The 19206-nt window shown below is 30.7% G+C and overlaps 1 long non-coding RNA gene across 1 annotated transcript in view; it reads left to right on the top strand.

The window, feature by feature from the left end:
- Positions 1-17854, top strand: part of LOC106687396 (uncharacterized) — a 269478-nt gene extending 251624 nt beyond the window's left edge. The window contains exon 5 of the long non-coding RNA XR_001344161.3: positions 17791-17854. This is a non-coding gene — a long non-coding RNA (uncharacterized lncRNA). The remainder of the gene's footprint in view (positions 1-17790) is intronic.
- The last annotated feature ends 1352 nt before the right edge of the window (positions 17855-19206 follow it).

Raw genomic sequence — 19206 nt, 5'->3', positions numbered from 1 at the left:
ACTTAAGGAAGAAGTGGTGTTTTATAGAAGTGAGGTCCGGACCTAGAAAAGGGTGTATGGGAATTAGAGACAGCAATTTCTTGGGGTAAAAACCTGCAGTAAAAATTACGCCTTAAAGTTCAAGACCATTTGCGAAATAAATGGACTAAAGAAAACATTGAAAGCTATTTTATATATCTTTATAGTATTGACGTTAAAGAAATGCAACTCTCTTATCAAACAACCTAAAAAATGTTTTTTTTGTAAAAACGTTTAAAAAAATAAAATAAATTGTCTGAAGACGTTAAATTTCTTTTTGAAATGATACTAGACGACCACTGGCGGCACGTTGATCATACCTTTGGCTAGATATTTATTTTCTATTTTCTATTTTTTTGTTTTTGTGGGCCAATGCTGTTCCTAAGTTAGTGAAAACATGGAGGAAGTGGTGTTCAATAGGTGTGTGGCGATTAGAGACCAGACGGGTAGACAGAATAAACAAAAATGCGAATGAGCTGCATGCAGCAAACTGGAAAGCAGTACCCTATAACAGGCAGGCCTGAAGAACTTTGGGCAGCCAAAGATCTTATTAGGTCTGTAGAGTCAACCGAAAAAAAATTGCTCCTCATTTATGAAAATATATTTATTGGGAAAAATAAATGCCGGTAAATTGGAAGTAATATTCATTATATTTGGACTATGCGAACAAAAAAAAAACTAATAACAATAAAAAAATAACCAATCAGGTTCAATACTTACTATAGGAGACTAAAAAAAAATTCAGAATATAAAGCTGTCTGAAATTTGAAGGGATCTTTTACCATATGATTAATAATCTATGTATTAATTTTTTCAGGCCAGCCTTATTGAAAATGCATTTCTTCCTTTTTCATAAAACATGAACTAGATATAAAATAGGAAATAGGAACTAGATTGGAAATGCACTAGGCATTGCTAAGTATACTTGACATATACCTGATAGTAAATTGTGCGGCAATTAATTCGAAAAATTAAGATTTCCTCTTTAATTTCTTATAGGAAAAAAAAGCAATTTTGAAATAAACTGGAAAAGCTCTAGGTGTACAATTTTAATTGATCGAAAAAAAAAACGTATCGTTTAAAAAAACGTTTTCACATAATATATTTTGGTTATATAAGTTTTTCCTTTTTATGGAACTATCATTTTCTTAGTTTGCCTGATGTAGACTTCTATTTCATTTATGTTACTACAAGAAAGACATATAAAATACTAATCAATGTTTTTCCTGTTCATATAATTCACATGAGTCTCGGGCCATAAATTAAATTTTCAAAATAAATATTAATATTATAAACTACACAATAAAACATTACTTATTTACATAAACCGATTTTTCTATGATTTTGGTGTTTTATTACATAGTGTTGCAAATTTTGGGTTTTTACTATATGATTCGAACATTTAGGGGTTTTCACCCCAAGAAAAATAGTCTCTAATTTTTTAAGTATATCTGAGTTTTTACTTTTTATGGACTGTCATTTTTTTAGTTTGCCTGCTGGCAAACTAAAGAAATGGAAGTCTGCCTGCTACAAGAAAAATATAGGAAATATGTATTTTTTTTTCAGTTTATATATTTCGCACGGGTTCTTGGACTATAAATTAAATTTTCAATATAAATATTAATACGAATTATTAAATCGTATTATAAACTACACTATTAGGCCGTAATTTTAAAAATCAACCGATTTTTCTATGATTTCGGTCTTTTAATACATAATATTATAAATTTTGGATTTTTACTGAACGTTGTTTGGCTTTTACTCTAAGAGAAATAGTCTCTAATTTCCACAAACCTATAAGACACCACTTCCTTCTTAAGTAGAAAGAACATTGGCCTACAAAAAAAAAAATACAAAAAAAATTAAAAAAAAAACTGATCGGAAAAAATTAATATCAATTTCATCATAGTAAATTTTTGATAATTTTGTTTTATTGAATTTTTGGTTTGTTTTATATTTTATTGTTTTCAACCTAATTGAAATTGTATCCTTTGCTTTCACATGAGACTTGAATTGAGTGAGTATAGGTAAGCATGGCATATACCTCGTAATAAATTGTACGGTAGTAATTTTAAAAAAATGGATGAGTTTTCTCTTTAAAGATTTATTAAAAAATGTTGATACGTAAAACCAATCTGACGGAAAAATTTAAATTTTTAAAGAAACTTAAGGAGTTTTTGGCATAGAATTTTAATTTGTCAAAAATAAAAAATTACTTTTCAAAAATGGATAAATTAAGTTTTGATATAAAGCTGCTTAATTTTGTTTTTATTTTGTGTTTACAAAAGGTAAATTTATTATACCACGTTGCGTAAAGATTCTTCTATATATAATTATAAGTGAATTGATATTTACATTTTGCTTGAAAGATAACTATATTTTGACATCAAAGTATAGAACAAAAAAAATTAAATAATGATCTTCAAAATAATAGACATTTTTGTTTTATTCTTTGAGGAACGTGTCGCTGCTAGTTCAGCGAATGCCCAACAGATAGCAGCACCAACCAGCTCCGTGTTTTGTCTTAGCTTGAATTTTTGTTTTTTCTTCACAAATATTCAATAAAATTTGCCTTAAGTAAAGAATATTCAAACCGATTATGTATTTGTGGTGGCACGATTACGTCTTCAGCGGCAATAGTCGGCGTAAGCAAAGAGATTCTTTGAAATGGGTTTGCCACTGTCGAAATTATTATCAACAATTTTATTTCTCTAGTATATTTCTTTTAAATCTATTTTAATTTATAATTCATTTAATGTTTCATAATTTTACATTTGTTTTAGAGGCAAACCCATTTGAAACCTCTCGCCATATGATCGATTACTAAAAATTAATAATCAAGAACTGGGTGTATTTTTTGTATGTCTAAAAAAACTGACTATTTCTGTTCATAATAATTGTGAATGTGTTGTTTTATGTTCAAGTATAAACTTTGTCGTTTAGACTAATAAAGATTATACCTAATGATTCATCTTTATCATTACAACAGGAACACGCAGTAAATAATCTTACATATTATGTCCATAAATAAGATATTAACTTATTTTGAAGTTATGAATCAAACTTCATTTAGATTCAACTTACATTACTATTTATTAAACTAAATTGAATTAAAATTAGAAAGAATTTAATATAAAGGTTTCCTTTATTTATTTTATACATAATCCGTTATATAGTATTTTCTCACCCTTCTATTAATTACTTACTTATTTACTTACTTTCTATTAATTAATCAGTTACTCTTCGTTGTAAACCTATGACCTCCTGCCCCACAGTATCGTTCAATAATACCCCACATATTCCTGTCCAACAGAACCGTACCTTAGAACTACATCTGGACGAACGACTGACATGGAATCCTCATACAAGACTGAAAAGGCAGAAAACTATTACATTTAAACCTCATCCTTCCGAATTTTATCTTTGCGGTCCAAAATCCTTTGTAAAATCCTTAATGCTCCTTACTTTACAAATTTAATTTTCCATCAGGACTTCAATGTTCCATATGTTGTCAAATTAGCCAGAACCAGATACCATTCCTTCCATGATAAACTTTCCGATCTCCCAAACCCAATTGTTCTAACCTGCTTCTCTTTCATTACCAAATAATCATCCTAGGTGTCTAATAAGAAGACGGCCTAGAGATATTCTTTTCTAGAAATTGTTAGAAATGAACTTAGTGCAAATTTACTGGTCGCATATATTTTTATACAGTTATAAATAATAATAAATAAATTACAATAAAAAAATACTCATTAGGGGGAATTACTCTACATTGTATGGTTAAAGAGTTTAGAAACGTCATACACTGTAATAATTCCATTAATGTGTCAATGAGGCAGAAATTACATGCACTTCCAATATATTTCTGATATTGTCTTTACTAATGCACTTAATAAAAACCCATGAAATAAATACAAATAATTTATTTCATAAGAAAAGCATGCATTTCTCTGGAGGTAGATTTAAAAAAAAAATTAAAATTGGAAAAGGGATGTTGTCCCAAAGGCAAGCAAACATAGCCGTAAAAAAAGCCACTGTTTGGCAAAGAGAGGTTCAAATAAAAAAAAAAAAAGAAAAAGAAAAACTAACAAAAGAAACGGGCAATTTGTTTTGGAGAGCTGGGAGAAAAGGACCTCTCCCTCGACAGTCGATACTAATTCCACCTAATCGAATAATCTCTTCCTGATGGCCTCAGGTTGAGGAGAGCTACCTCGAAGACAGTGATGAAGAAGTGGAAGGCGTGGAGAAGCTTGCTGCCAAATATGCAAATGTTCTGGCCAAGCACTGGATAATTTATGGTCTGGCATTAATAATCTCTTTATAGCTTTTTAATTCCTCTCCTTTCATTTGCAGATATTTTATCCTCTTGTTGAGAGGAAGAGTTTTAATAAAAATATTAATTAGACAGACCAACTCGTATCTTCCAATTTACTTCACGGGCTTTTACCTTTTAGTTCATTAAATATTTAAAATTTAATATATAAAAATTAATATTCCTTTTTCATGCATTGCCATAAAGTTCGTCCAATTGTTATGGAGCTGTTTGGTGGTCCAATTTTTAACAAGTATTTCTGGGGTGTAGCTCAGAAACTATACATTATTCCATGATTATTATATGCCTCTTTTTTGAACAATAAGAAAAAAATATTCCTGTTTTTATTAATAAAAAACACAATAAAGATTTTAGTAAAGTATTTAATTTCAACATATTTTTTTTTTCGGAAAAAGCAAATCATATTCGTTTTTAGCGTCGTCTGAAGTCTTCAAATACCATTTTTCAAATATACGAAGATGGGTCAAAAAAGAAAAAAATAGTTTTAACTATTTAATGTCCGACGTTTCGCCCCACTTTGCAGGGCTTCATTAGGACTACAAGATACAACATACAATATAACCCAATAACAACATTACAACAATAAGATACAATAAGGTAGGATACATATTATTTAAAAATTAAGTGATAAGACATATATAACATTATATATGAATAATAGTAAGAAAAACGTAAAATAGTATTAATATAAAATAAACATGAATAAAAAATTGTAACAATCGTATGAATAAAAATTAAAAATTATGTAAAATATACAGTTAAAAAGTACAGGAGACGTATATAAAGAAACAAAAACAGACAAGGAGATGTGGGAACATAAAATTTAAACAGAAAGAGTTGAGATTAAATAAAGGTCATGAAAGAATAAATATAAATAAAATGATGATATAAAATGATAATAAAAGTGAAAACAACAAATCAGGACCCACCAACCTGTTCAAAGGGATGGTTTAAGCAGCTTTCAACATTTTTTAAATAAATTAAAAATTAGAAAATTTTTCACATCGATTAATTTGGAATATTTTTTTATTCCGGACATCGTTGTTCATATTACCGTTCGCCTTTTATCTAATCCTACCTTAATACAACCGTTCGAAAGCTGAATTTCTATTTTTTTAATAACCTACATTAACACAATTTAGATTTAATGACGTTTTCACAGCTGACATCCCAACCCATCTCCAATCCCACATCACCAGCAGAATACATTATTATCTATCACAGCCGAATTCGATTCCTTGGAGTTAGTAGCACAGTGCCTTAGCACCCTCCAATTCCACACAATTGTGTCAAAACTGCAGGATTAAAATAAATTCTTATAAATCCCACGAAATCACATTTACACTTCGTCGTAAGCCCATGACTTCTTGCCCTACAGTATCCTTTAATAATACCTCTCTTCTTCCTGTCGAACAGATCCGTTACTCAGGACTACATCTGGAAAAACGACTGACATGGAATCCTCGTACAAGACTAAAAAGACAAGAAACTGCTCGTCGATTTCAATCACCCATCAGAACCTTGATGTTCCATATGTTGCCGATTTGGCCAGAACCAGATGCTATGCCTTCAATGATAAACTTCTCAACCACCCAAATCCACTTGTTTCTAACCTAGCTTCTCCTTCATTACCTAATAATTCTCCTAGGCGTCTGAAAAGAAGATGGCCTCGAGATCTTCTCCTCTAGAAATGTTATTGGAGTTCTATCAATGGGTAGATGATCCACATGTCACTATGTCACCTATAGCAAATTTACTTGTTGTATATATTTGTATACAGTTGTAAATAACAATAAATAAATTATTAAAAATAAAATAAATAAAGATTTAATGGCCTTAGAAGTGCGAGATATTAGATTCAAATAATGAAAAATTTTCAAACATTTTATTCTATATCTTCGTTTCTAATTTGTTTGATTAGACATGGTTTACGCCCTTTGGTGCATTTTATATAGCCCTAACTGCTAAGATTTAATTCAATACATTTGGCGCAGTTTAGTTGTCATGTTGAAGTTAATTCTATTTTTTTAAGCAAAAAAAAATTTATTTTCCGATTTTTTCGAAAATTCGTATTTAATGAATTCTCGAGGTGCTAGAAACAAATATAAATATTATTGATTTTTTTTTTTTTAGTTACGACATATTACAACTTGCAAATTGCAAGGAGGCTAATCACTATAGCTTAAGAAATATATTGAATAAATAAATAAGAAATATTTTAGATTCTAAAAAGAAAATAAAAACCAATTTTTGAATTCGTTGTGTTCAAAAATCTCAAAATATAGTTAGTTAATTGTGGATTCCTTATATTCTATGGTGTGCAGTTTTGGAGAGAATATATTTAAAAACTCTAAATGATATGTTATATTTACAAAACAACTAGGTACCTACCGTTCTTTTGTACCTATCAGTACCATGGATTACATTATAAAAATTTTAATATATGAAAATTTTCGTTAGCTATTGTAATACAATAAATAAAAACAGTAGAGATTGATAAGTTATAGAAAACCCGCTAGCAGACTGTATTTAACCATTTCATTATTCTGTGTCTGTATAAAATAATATGGAATATGTAAATAAAGACACTTTTTTAAAAATCATTTTCAGATCATTCCTATTAGTACTTCTGTATTTTTATTTTGATAAGAAAATACTGAAGATTAATTCCTTTTATTATTTATGAAGTAAGGATGAAGTTGCAGCCCCTACCACTCCTCTTCCTCCACTCATGTGGATATCCACTGACGTGCCGATGAAATAGAGGTTTAGCCCCGATCTGTTAAGTCGCCCTTCACTTAGCTAATCCGGGACTTTGCCCCGAACCTCCTGCAAAGCTTCCTCCAACAGATCCTACAAAAAGAGCTGGATACAAGGGAACTACCCCTAAGTAGCTAATGCCTCGGGATTACCGAAGACGAATGGGCCTCAGGTCTCAAGATTAGCCAGCTCTAATTATCCAGTAGTCTTATCTCAGTCTACTATCTTCTCTTTGATAATGCTACAGCATTGATAAATGGTCTATATTTATCATATCTATTGAAGATATCGCTTATATATCTCTGACGTAGCAATTTGTCACCATCTTGAGGATTGTTGTTGCATCGGGAAAGTATGATTCACATATATCTATTTTCGACAGTGTATAATTTTACAAATTTATTACTTGTATAAACCACAATATACAAGTTAAAAATATTTTTTTAAAATTTATTTATTGATATTGACAACTGTACATAAATACATCAAGTAAATTTGAGAAAGCATAATGGTATGATACAAGCATGTAGAGAAACTACGCAATGGTAGCACTCTAAAAACATTTTTACAATATAAGGTTTCGAGGCCATCTTCTTTTCAGACACCTCAGAGGATTGTCCGAAATAAAATAGAAAGCAAGATTAGAAACTAATGGCTTTGAGTAGTTAGGGAGTTTGTAATGGAAGGATTAATATTTGGTCGGGCTAGATCGGTTACAAATGGAACATTAAGGTCTTTGTGGATGATTTTATTTGTGACAAACTTTGCTCCCTACCATTTAGGATTTTGGGTTGTAAGGATTGGATACGAGAGGAATTCGAAGGTTTAGTGGAGCCCCAAAGCTCAATGCCGTATGTCCAGATAGGCCTTATAATTGTCATGTAAATCAGTCTTTTGTAATGAATTGGAACTTTGGACCGTTTGTCTAGTAAATGCTGTAATAGTTGAAATCGACGCGCAGTTTCCTGTAAACATAAATTTAATTTTTTTCTTCTTCTAAGCCCCTTGGATCTAAAAGGTTTGATATGCAGTGGGTAGGTACTGTAGTTATCTCATGTACTGCATTTCCAATGCATTTTAAGGATGCATCCCTTATTGAAAGGGATTCGCCTGAAAATCGGAGTACGGGTTCAGTCTGCTGTGTGATGATGCGGCTCATCAGATTTCGTAATGTCTGTAGTCAGTAAGTTAGTAGTCCTCAGCCTGAGTCTGTTTGTGTGTGTCTGCCATCTTTGTGGCAGCCCTGGTAATGTCACTATCTTCAAGGAGGGTTATCAGGGATTGTTAAGACGTAAGAGAAGGTCATAGGACGAAGGATTAAGAATTAATGGGTTAGGATGGGTAAGGAGTTTGGAATGAAAAGACGCATATCTGTTTTGGGCCGAATCTGCAACGAATGGGATGTTAAGGTCTTTGTGGATGAGTTTATTTGTAACGTAATAAGGAGCATTTTACATTTTACGTAGCAAGGATTTTACGTAGGATTTTGGATTGTAAGATTGAAATCTGGCATCCTTTATGAAAAGAAAAAATTTACAATATTTTCAAAATAAAACCATATGAATTGCTAGATGCTCCTTGGTATGTAAGAATCAGCCAATTGTACCCGGATTGAAAAAAAAGGTTCACGAAGTGCCACTCCCAGTTACCGACAGTTAAAGGAGCAATGGCTATAACTTGAGGAACCCAACCACAACCCGAAGGAAGACTAATGCTCTGGCTGCACCGGGACATCCCGTTATAAGTTTTATACGAGTAGATGTTTGGTAGGAGCGCTCAAAATATAACACAAATAAGTTGAAGTAACATATTTAATTGTGCCAACGTTTTGGCCAGAATTTCTAGTTTCCATCAGGGCTAAGAACAGAACAAGAAAACAATCAATGAATACAGAAAATAAAAAATAAAATATAAACAGAATGACGTAAAGTAAATAATTGTATAGAATGGAATTAATGAAATTAAAGTGATGAAAGAAGTTGAAACGTTGGCACGATTAAATAAGTTTCTTCAAGTTATTAGTGTTATATTTTGACCGCATCCCCAACCATCCTCTCCTCGTATAAGTCATCCACGGTTAACTATCTCTCACATAACTTTTATATTTATCAGTTCTGTTTTTGTCACTCTAAAATTTTATTTTATTATTCCTCTTCGTCTTTGCCTTAAATCAACTTTTTTTCCATATGAAGTCAATTATTTATTTTGTTCAATCCATAAATGTCATTTTTTGTTATTAACTCTACTTTTATCATTTACTAAGAATTATTATTTTTATCTATTTATTTTACCTTAATTGTTTTGTTATTTATAACATTGTATATAGTTAGGGGTGTCTTTTGTATGAAACTATGCTCCCCCCCCCACATAATCAATTGTTAAAAAATAAAAATGTAACTTTTACATTAACCATGTAAGGCCCACCAGACTGATCTGGTATTAAATAAATAAATTAAAAAAAATTAATTAACTTCTAATAATTTTTTTTATTTTTTTATAAAATAAAATAATGTTTCTAACAAGTAATAATGTTTCTTATGTGGGCCGCTTCTTTGCAAATTACGGTCCTGTTTATAGTTGGTAAAATGATTTTATTATTGGACCTGGAATAAAGATGTTGAAGATTTCTGTAATTTAAAATAGAAGAAATAATTCCATAACCTTCGTTAGAGCCCCAGGCAGCTACTTCCAAAAACAGGCAGAGCAATCCGATTAATGTTCTTCCTAGTCCCAGTCCCTCCTGCAAATACCTGGCAAACGTGTCGGGAAACTCTAAGAAGGGACAGATCATTTGGGAATTCCCGATTTTTGAAGGATCATTTACAAGAAGTCCTGAGTAGTAAAGAGATTGGCGGGAAGAAATATTGGCTTTATCGACAGGTTACAGATTTCACAGTCGAGGTGCCAGGTCTTCTGAATAAAAGATGGTCGAGGATTGAATTGGTTATTCAGCTCTATACCGGCCTCTTCCATGTTCCTTTTTGTCTGAATTCAGAGTTAACTTAGAACTCTCATCACCGGCAATTTTAATTTCTAGGATATTATTCAATTTTTGCTTAATAATATCTGTGATTTTTGAGGCCATTGGCAGTTGCCTTCCCTTCTTCATTTCTTCTACAAATTGTAGAATATACATTGAAACAAAGTACTTTTTTTTTTAAAGCATTCTGATAGTAAATCAGATTTTAAAACATATTAATATCCGACACTATTTTGATCTGATGCTAAAGGCGTTAATCACCAAAAGCCGAAAACAATTTTTGTACGATTCTGACGCTTTGTGCGACTTAGAAAAGCAGTCCTGGGGGCCAGACTCGATTCCACGCTCCAATGAAGACAACATGGCCGTACTCAGAGGGGGGCAGAAGAAGGAAGCTGCCCTCTAGAAATGAAAAAAAATTATTAATTAATTAAAAATATTTTTTTTTCCATGCAAATACTAGTTATAATAACTAATAAAAGAAAAAGAACTGCGGCAATTATATATAATGTTCTTAAAGTTTTGGTTAAATTCTCCTTTTCCGTGCTGAAATGTCAAAACCTGATTGACTATGGCTCGCCCCCCTGATTGACTAAGTCTATATAATGTTTTAATTTTTATATTTTTATCTTAGCCCTAAACCACTACCAAGTTTGGTGTTGATTGGTTGAGTCGTGTTGAAGTTATTTCTATTTTTTTTTTAAAGAAATAAAAGACCAATTTTTTTAAGGAGAAAAGTTTTTAATTAAAAAAATGTATTTTCCAAACATTTTATTTAGGTGGTAAAACGAATATGAACTTTATTTCACTCCTAGAATATCTTTTATCTATATTACTATAATTTATATTTAATGCCGTTATAAGGATGAAATATTGGTTTCAAATAAAGAAAAACATTTTTTAATGTTTTATTTTAAACCCCCGGTTCTAATTTGTTTTCATTAGAAGCAGTTTCTTCCCTTTTGTGCAATTCATAGAGCCATAAAATCTCAAGTTTGGTGTGTATTGGTAGAGCCGTGTTTAAGATATTCATATTTTTTTACAATAAAAACATATTTATTATATAATGTTATTTACCACTCTAAACTAAATAGATATTATAAGCTATTAATTAAATTATAATTCGAATTTGTAAATAACTAAATATATTAATTTATACATAATCTTCTCAATTTCTTGAATAAATCAAATGTTATCCTTGTTTAGTCTCAGCATTCTTTGTTATAACAACAGTCCTACGTTTCGGCCAATTCAGCCATCCTCAAGGACTATCTTAAATATAAATTTACACCTCACATCCAACTTTAACAATGTTTTGCAGGCAGTTCTGATCAGGATATTAATTACAAGTCAAATTACCCCATTTCGTCGCAATTTCATTGATTTTTAATGTCTTTACCACGTATGCTCACAGTTAATAATACCCCTTTCATTGCATATCAAACCCTCCAGTTCCATATCACAATCCTCAAAGAATGGTGTCGAAATTGGAGGATAAAAATACATCCCAACAAATCACCTTTACTCTTCGTCGTTAACCTGCCGACTGTCCTACAGTATACTTTAATAATGTGGCTCTTACCCCTGTAGAACAGATTCGTTACCTAGGACTACATCTCGACAAACGACTAACCTAGAATCCTCACACAAGACCGAAACCACAGGAAACTGCACACAGATTCCGACTATTACAGCACTAAATAGACAAACGGTCTAAACTTCCAACTCATTACAAAAGACTGATCTACATGACAATAGTAAGACCCATCTGGACATGCGGAGTTGAGCTTTGAGGCTCCACTAAAAAACCTTCGAATTCCTCTCGTATCTAATCCTTACAATCCAAAATCCTTTGTAAAATCCTTAACGCTCCTGACTTTGTCACAAATCAAGTCATCCATCATGACCTCAATGTCCCATATGTTGCCGATTTGGCCAGAACCAGATACCATTCCTTCAATGAAAAACTTCTAACCTGGCTTCTCCTTCATTACCTAATAATCCTCCTAGGCGTCTGAAAAGAAATGGCCTCGGGATCTTCTCCTCTAGAAATGTTATTGGAGTTCTATCAATGGGTAGATTCTCCACATGTTTGTATCATTACATTTACAGTTGAAAATAACAGTAAATAAATGAATGATTAAAAGATTAAACTACACTATCAACTATTAGTTAAACATTGAATTTATATTTAAGATTGTCTTTGAGGATGGCCGAATAGGGCCGATTGTTGGACTGTTGATATAATAAAGATTGTTGAGACTTGACAAGGATACCTTTCGATTTATTTTAAAAAAAATAAATCTATTAATTTAATAATATAATCTGAAATTGTTAATTCCTTAATATATATTACTTTGTACGGCTATATGTTATTTCACCTTAAGATAAGAACAAAGACGGCACTTAGTAGCTACTTAGTAAGAAGTACCTCGCTGAAGAAACGCGACTGAGCCCCTTCTCGCCCAGCTTTATCTCGCGCAAACGATACTTTGATCGGAACCACATCGATAATGGCTGGAATGGTGAACAACTTTTAAGATATTCAAGTCGTGTAAGTGACGACTTGTGCAAACTTTTTTCGGGAACCAAAGCTATCTTTGCAAAGTCCTTATTGACTTTGAGATACGTTGCCAAGTTGTTAATTCAGCTATACTAATGTTTTAGTTGTATTTGATTTTGATTATTTTAGTTTTCCATATAATTTTTACTTTTTTTTTAATTAAAACATTTTATAATTAGGACTGTTCGTCCTGCCCAAGGCTATTTATCTCTAATTTCTTTTGGATTCAATCCTTAATTTCATTCCTATCCAATAAAAACAAAGATTTTTTTTTTATTGTTTTTAATAAATTATTATGTTTATTGGAGTTTTTTTATTAACAAGTTGACTATCAACTATAATATATCTCGTAGTTTATTTTAACTCAACTTAAACTATTTCACAATATGTACCAATTTCATTGTACCATTTTAAATACCGTTTAAAATAAGTTTAAAAAAATTCGAAATATTTTTTAGTTAACATTTTAGTTCTCTAGGTTCTATTTTCTGTGGCTAGTGTCCTTATTCAGTCTCCACTGGCTTCCAATACCATTGAAGCGGTTGAGAAAGAAGCGACGGGATCTCTGGAGTCCTGCTCTATCCTTCATAAGTTGGGAAAAAGATTGACAAGGAGTTCCCAAAGCCGAGTGTAAATAGAAATTATTGTGTTTAAGATGTTATTTAGAGACTTACTTGGAATCCACGCCCAAGACTGAAACGACAAGCAACTGCTCGTAGATTCCGATTGCTACAACACTTACTTGACAAACGCTCTAAACTTCCCATTCACTACAAAAAATTAGTATATACAATGCTAATCAAACCAATTTGGACATATGGAATTGAGCTCTGAGGCTCTACCAAACCATCAAATTCTTCCCGCATCCAATCGTTACAATCCAAAATCCTACGTAAAATCCTTGATGCTCCTTATTACGTTACAAATAAATTCACTCACAAAGACCTTAACATCCCATTCGTTGTATATTTGGCCCAAAACAGATATCCGTCTTTTCATTCCAAACTCCTTACCCGTCCTAACCAATTAATTCTTAATCTTTTATCCTTAACAATCCTTGATAATCCTCCGAGGCGTCTGAAAAGAAGATGGCCAAGGGACTTTTTAATTTAAATTTAAATTCGGTGGTTCCTTCCCAAGATTTTCAAGGGTATATGAATCATACAACATATTTACTTATTATATTTATTATTTGTACATTTGTTAATCACATTAAATAAATAAATAAAAAAAATGTTATTTTACTTTAAGTTTAATTTATTTTTTATTCTTATTTTTTTCTCTTTTATTTCTTATTTTGTTGTAAATTGTTAATATGGTGTGAATGAGCTCTATTAACCCTATTATCATGAAAGAATGCAATATTATACAGTAAAAAAAATCTTAATCTTACGATTTTGGGTGATAATTTTTTTTTTAACACTAAGAAAATGTTTCTGCATTTAGAACAATGTATTTAAGTCTGGCGATCAAAAACTGGATATAATTTTATACCTTGAGAAAAAGATGGCTGAGCGGGTCTCAGAGCCCTTAGTTTAGGAGGTTCGAATTCCACCTGGGTCATTCGAAATTGATTTCAATTGAATCTAGACATTTCCAATCTGGGACTGAATAGGTTCTCAATGGAGGACTTGGAACTTGAAAAACATCTAAATTTAATAATAGGATTTCATAACCTGGTGGTGGCGGGAAAGTCCCGGAAAGGTGAAAGTAATAAAAAATGTTTCTTATTGAAAAGCTCCACAGGAAAAATATTTTCTCAGCATTCAAATATATATGACATTATATATTAATAATTATGTATACCGGAATTTAATATGATTTTTAAATAATAGATGCCAACAACTAATATTCTCTGTAAACAATATCCTCGGAATTGGCAAATCATTCTCAAATATATTCCATGTCCGATTTATATCATAGCAAACAAGATTAATAACAGATAACAAAAACATTATCACAACACAATAGTTCGTAATTATTATCTAAGAATCATTATAAGTTAATGAAACCAATTGTTAGCGATTAACTTACTACCTTGCACCGTCTAAGAATTGTAACCTAAACCGCATCAAGACTAAATAATGAGTTGTATCTGAACGTGCAACGAGCAGTTGTTTCTCATAACAGCCACCGGCAGCGCTCGAGGACACTTGTGACGTATTCGTACAAAGGTAAATAAATATTTTTTTCCAATATTTAAGCTGCTGAGATATTAAATTGGTTCAAAACATTTACGCGACTTTACTCAGTAATTTGAATCACTTAAATAACAAAAAAAATTTTTAATAGATCCGTTACCTAGGACTTGCTGTCCTTATACAAGACTGTTTGTCGATACAGACTATTATTTCAACAAGACAAACTGGCTAAATCTCCAACTGATTAAAAAATACAGCTATAATAAGATCTATCATATGGACATATGGAGTTGAGCTTTGGGATTCCACTGGACTATGGAATTCCTATCGTATCAAATCCCTTGTCAATCATCAAATCATCTATCAGGATGATGAGGAGAAGGATGTTTCAAACCTGTCTTCTCGTTCATTACTGGATAATCTTCTTAGGTGTCTGAAAAGAAGATGGCCTCCAAGATCTTCTCTCGAAATGTAATTGGAATTCGATCTATGGGTAGATTCACCACATGTCTGTATCATGCCATTGTAAAACTAACATCAAATTTACTTGTAAATATTTTTAATACAATAGTAAATATCAGTAAATAAATAAAATTTACCCGTTTCTTCAAAAAATGGTAACAAAACTATGGACGGTCAGATGTAATTAATTTAATACAATAATTTTGAGCATAAAATTGTTTCAGAACATTCAAGGAAACTCATCTAGCTTGTGGAAATAAAACTTTAAAATCTTATGAGCTGTTATGAAATTCTTCACACAAGTACACCCAAATATTAGATATATGCAGGTTATGTCACATTCATTAACATGTAACTCCTCCATAATCGGGCAATAATGTTTTAATTTTTTTTAAATGAACCATTAACAGGATGAGAAAATTTCAATATAGTAATAACTTGAAGCTATACGTTTTTTTGAAAGCGCATGTTAAAAAACACATATTATGTGTATAGTAACTAGTCTAAATTTATGACTCTGCCAAGTATAGGTAGGGGGGAAAAAATGGTGCTAGTTTCAAAACTTTAAAAAAATTAATTTTTCATTCCGAGCTCTATATCTTTAAAATTACAAACAAAACTAAAAAACCTAAGAGGATATTATTTAAAGCAGAGTAAATTTGCTGAAATATTAGACCTAATAGAGCTATTTACGTTCAATTGTTACCGAGATATAGCTTTTTAAAAAACAATACTTCATAAACATGTACTGAAAGATTAGTAGTTAGTGTATTTATTTTGAAAAATCTATATCTCAGGAACTATGTGAGGTATAGATGTCTATTAGCACTGAAATTAAAGCTAGTTTAATGTACTATTAAGTTATGACTTTTATCTTCGTACGAATAGTACTTTTCATAGTATTTGCTTAGATAAATTGATTTATAGTTGCTCAGACAATCAATTTGATTTATGAAAAACTTTATTTCAGAAACCATAAGAGGTATAGATGTTAGTCAGCACTTAAATTAAAGCTAGTTAAATTTACCATAAAATAGTTTATAACCTTTATCTTTGTATAAGTAGTAGTTTTTATGATATTTGACAAAATAAATTCGCAAAATGTTAATTTATAGTTGTTCGGATAATATGTTTGATTTTTGTTCAATATATGTTTAGAACCATAAGACGTACATATGTCTGCCAGCACTCAAAATAAATAAAATTTACCTAACTATAAAGTAGTTTATGACACGTATCTTCGTAGGGGTTGTAGTTTTTGAGATATTCGCATACAAGTATAAATTTGGTACATGAAATTTTGTCTGAACAACTATAAATCATTTTATTTTAGCTAATATCATGAAAACTACTACTCCTGCGAAGATAAACTTCTGAAACTACTTTATACCCACGAAACTAGCTTTGATTTGAGTGCTAATAGGAATCTGTACGTCGAATGGTTTTTGAAATTTCTAAAAATGAATTCGCTAATTACTGATATTTCAATACATTCTGTATAACATTTTTATGAAATGTTGCTTTATAAAAAGATATATCCTCAGAACTATTTAATGTAAATAACTAACTGTATTAGAGCTCATATTTTAGCAAATTTACTCTTCTTTAAATGACGTTCTTTTAGGCTTTCCTGTGTTGTTCCTACTTTATAAGATATAGTGCTCCGAATAAAAAATTAATTTTTTTTTAATGTTTTGAAACAGCCGCCATTTTTTATTCCCCCAGCCAATACTTGTTAGATTCATCAATTTTGATTATTAATATAGAGTTTTCATTAAATAAATAAAAAATTGGGGCGCGATAACATTCTTTTTTCTCCTCTTGGGCTCTTGTACTAGCACCCACATGGAGAGAATTAGTGGTGGCTGAGAGAAAAAATGGCTGTGCATTAACTGCCAATATTGGCCTACATCCATTTTGGGTGAAAATAATAAGATAAAAGTAACATAATTGAAAAAAATAATCATTTTATTAATATTACAATTCATTTAATTGAGGTATTCTGGTTTTTGATTGATTGAAATTTATTATAATTATTCTTTTATAAAAAAAAATACTAAAGATGACTTGCATAATTCTCCAGGGTGGTAAAATATGTGTTAAATATACAAATTAAATTAAAAAAATTATATATATGTATACATATTTTAAAATATATTATTCACCCAAAACAATTCATATTTAAGTAGGTATATCTATATTTTTCAATATTAAAAAAGTTATTAATATTTTATTACAATATTTTTTCGTAGTGTTAAATGGAGTTAAAATAGTGCAATAAATATAAATGTACCACTGCATTTATAAATTTGAATCTAGATAATTTATTCATAACAATAAATTTAAAATATACAAATTTATATTATTAATTTATGTATGGTGTGCATTAGTTTGTCTACTGTTTTAATGTTGATAATTTCATTTTTGTCAATGCTTTAAAAACAAGTTTGTGAGCATTTGTTATGTTTTACTAGTCGATTTACGTAAATATTTTAAGTACATCCCCTATAAACTTCCCCTTCTGTTACAGCCCATGGTTCGGACTACACTGCCGACTTCGGCCCAGCTGCTAGCGCTACACGTGAGTACTCCCTCAACTAACTCCCTACTGCATGGTGCTGCTCTCTGTAGAGTTTTAGCTGAACTATCTCAGCCTACATTTTACGCAATACAATGAAAGTTCAAATTCTAATTTATATGTATTCATTATTTAGGAGTTATATATAAATTTCCATTTCATTAATCAAGGCTAGGCAGATACAATTTTCAAATCACTAAAATACAATAAAATAAATCTGTGAGCGGATTGTGAGATTTTACTAACAAAATTAACTTCTTTTAATAATTCTAAAGCGTGAAAACAAATTTAAGTGTGATATTCAATGGATTGGACTTATATTTTACAATTTTTACTGTAATTTTATTTGAGTTTTGATAAAACTCAACGCCGGTATCTGAAAAAAAAATCATTTTTAGAATAAATTTGCTCAACTTTATTCATCTGCCTAGGAGACAGGTGTTTCAGAGATTTTTTTTTTTTTATGATACTAGCTCGAATAATATTAGATATAAGTCCGACGGTTCCCATATACCACATTCTCTCTGCATGCATTTAGTAGTTATTTTGTACTAATCGATATTTTTTTTTTGCCCAAGAATAAAAACAAAAGATCGTTGATCGTATGAAAGCATGTACAAAATTATAAAACCAAAAGTAGCTTCCTGCAAAGGAGACAAAAAAAAAAACAGTTTGTTCAGGAAAAATCTAGTAAAATTCGTTTTAGCGCTGTTTGATACCCTTAAATACTAATTTTCATATAAATTAAAAATTAGGAATTTTCAGGATTTTTTGAGAATATTTTTATCTGCTCATTTGCTACGTTTTAGAATTAAATTCCACCAATTTAAGCCGAGAAAAAAAAATTACATAATTTTAGAAATTTTAATTACAAAAACTAAAAGTAGCTTTAGCAGTAAAGTAGACCAGAAACAATTTGTTTAAGGAATATCAAGTCAAATTCATTTTTAGCGCCATCTGATAGCCTTAAAAACAAATTTACATATAAATAAAAAATTAGAAACTTTCGGGCTTTTTTTTTGGAAGAATATCTTTTTCTGTTGATGTTTACTTTCAAGAAATAAATTCATAACTTCTCAGAATGTTATCTCAATCTAACGTTACTGTAACTGTCGGAGAGATAATTTTCCATTTTTCCACAAGTAATTTCAAATAGTGAATATTTTCAAACATTTAATTTGATATCTCAGGTTCTAATAAATAAATAAACAAGATAAAATAAAATTTTAGAGTGACAATAACTGAACTGATAAATAGAGAACTTATCAGAGGATGTCCTGCAGCAGCCTGAGCTTCAGTCTTCGAGTTGTGGTTGGGTTTCCCAAGTTGTAGGTCACTGCTCCTTTAACTGTCGGTAACTGGGAGTGG

The sequence above is a fragment of the Halyomorpha halys genome, unplaced genomic scaffold, assembly GCF_000696795.3.
Source record: "Halyomorpha halys isolate HHAL.00 unplaced genomic scaffold, Hhal_1.1 Scaffold956.1, whole genome shotgun sequence".
Lineage (NCBI taxonomy): Eukaryota > Metazoa > Arthropoda > Insecta > Hemiptera > Pentatomidae > Halyomorpha > Halyomorpha halys.
This window is presented reverse-complemented; position numbering and strand designations above follow the sequence as displayed.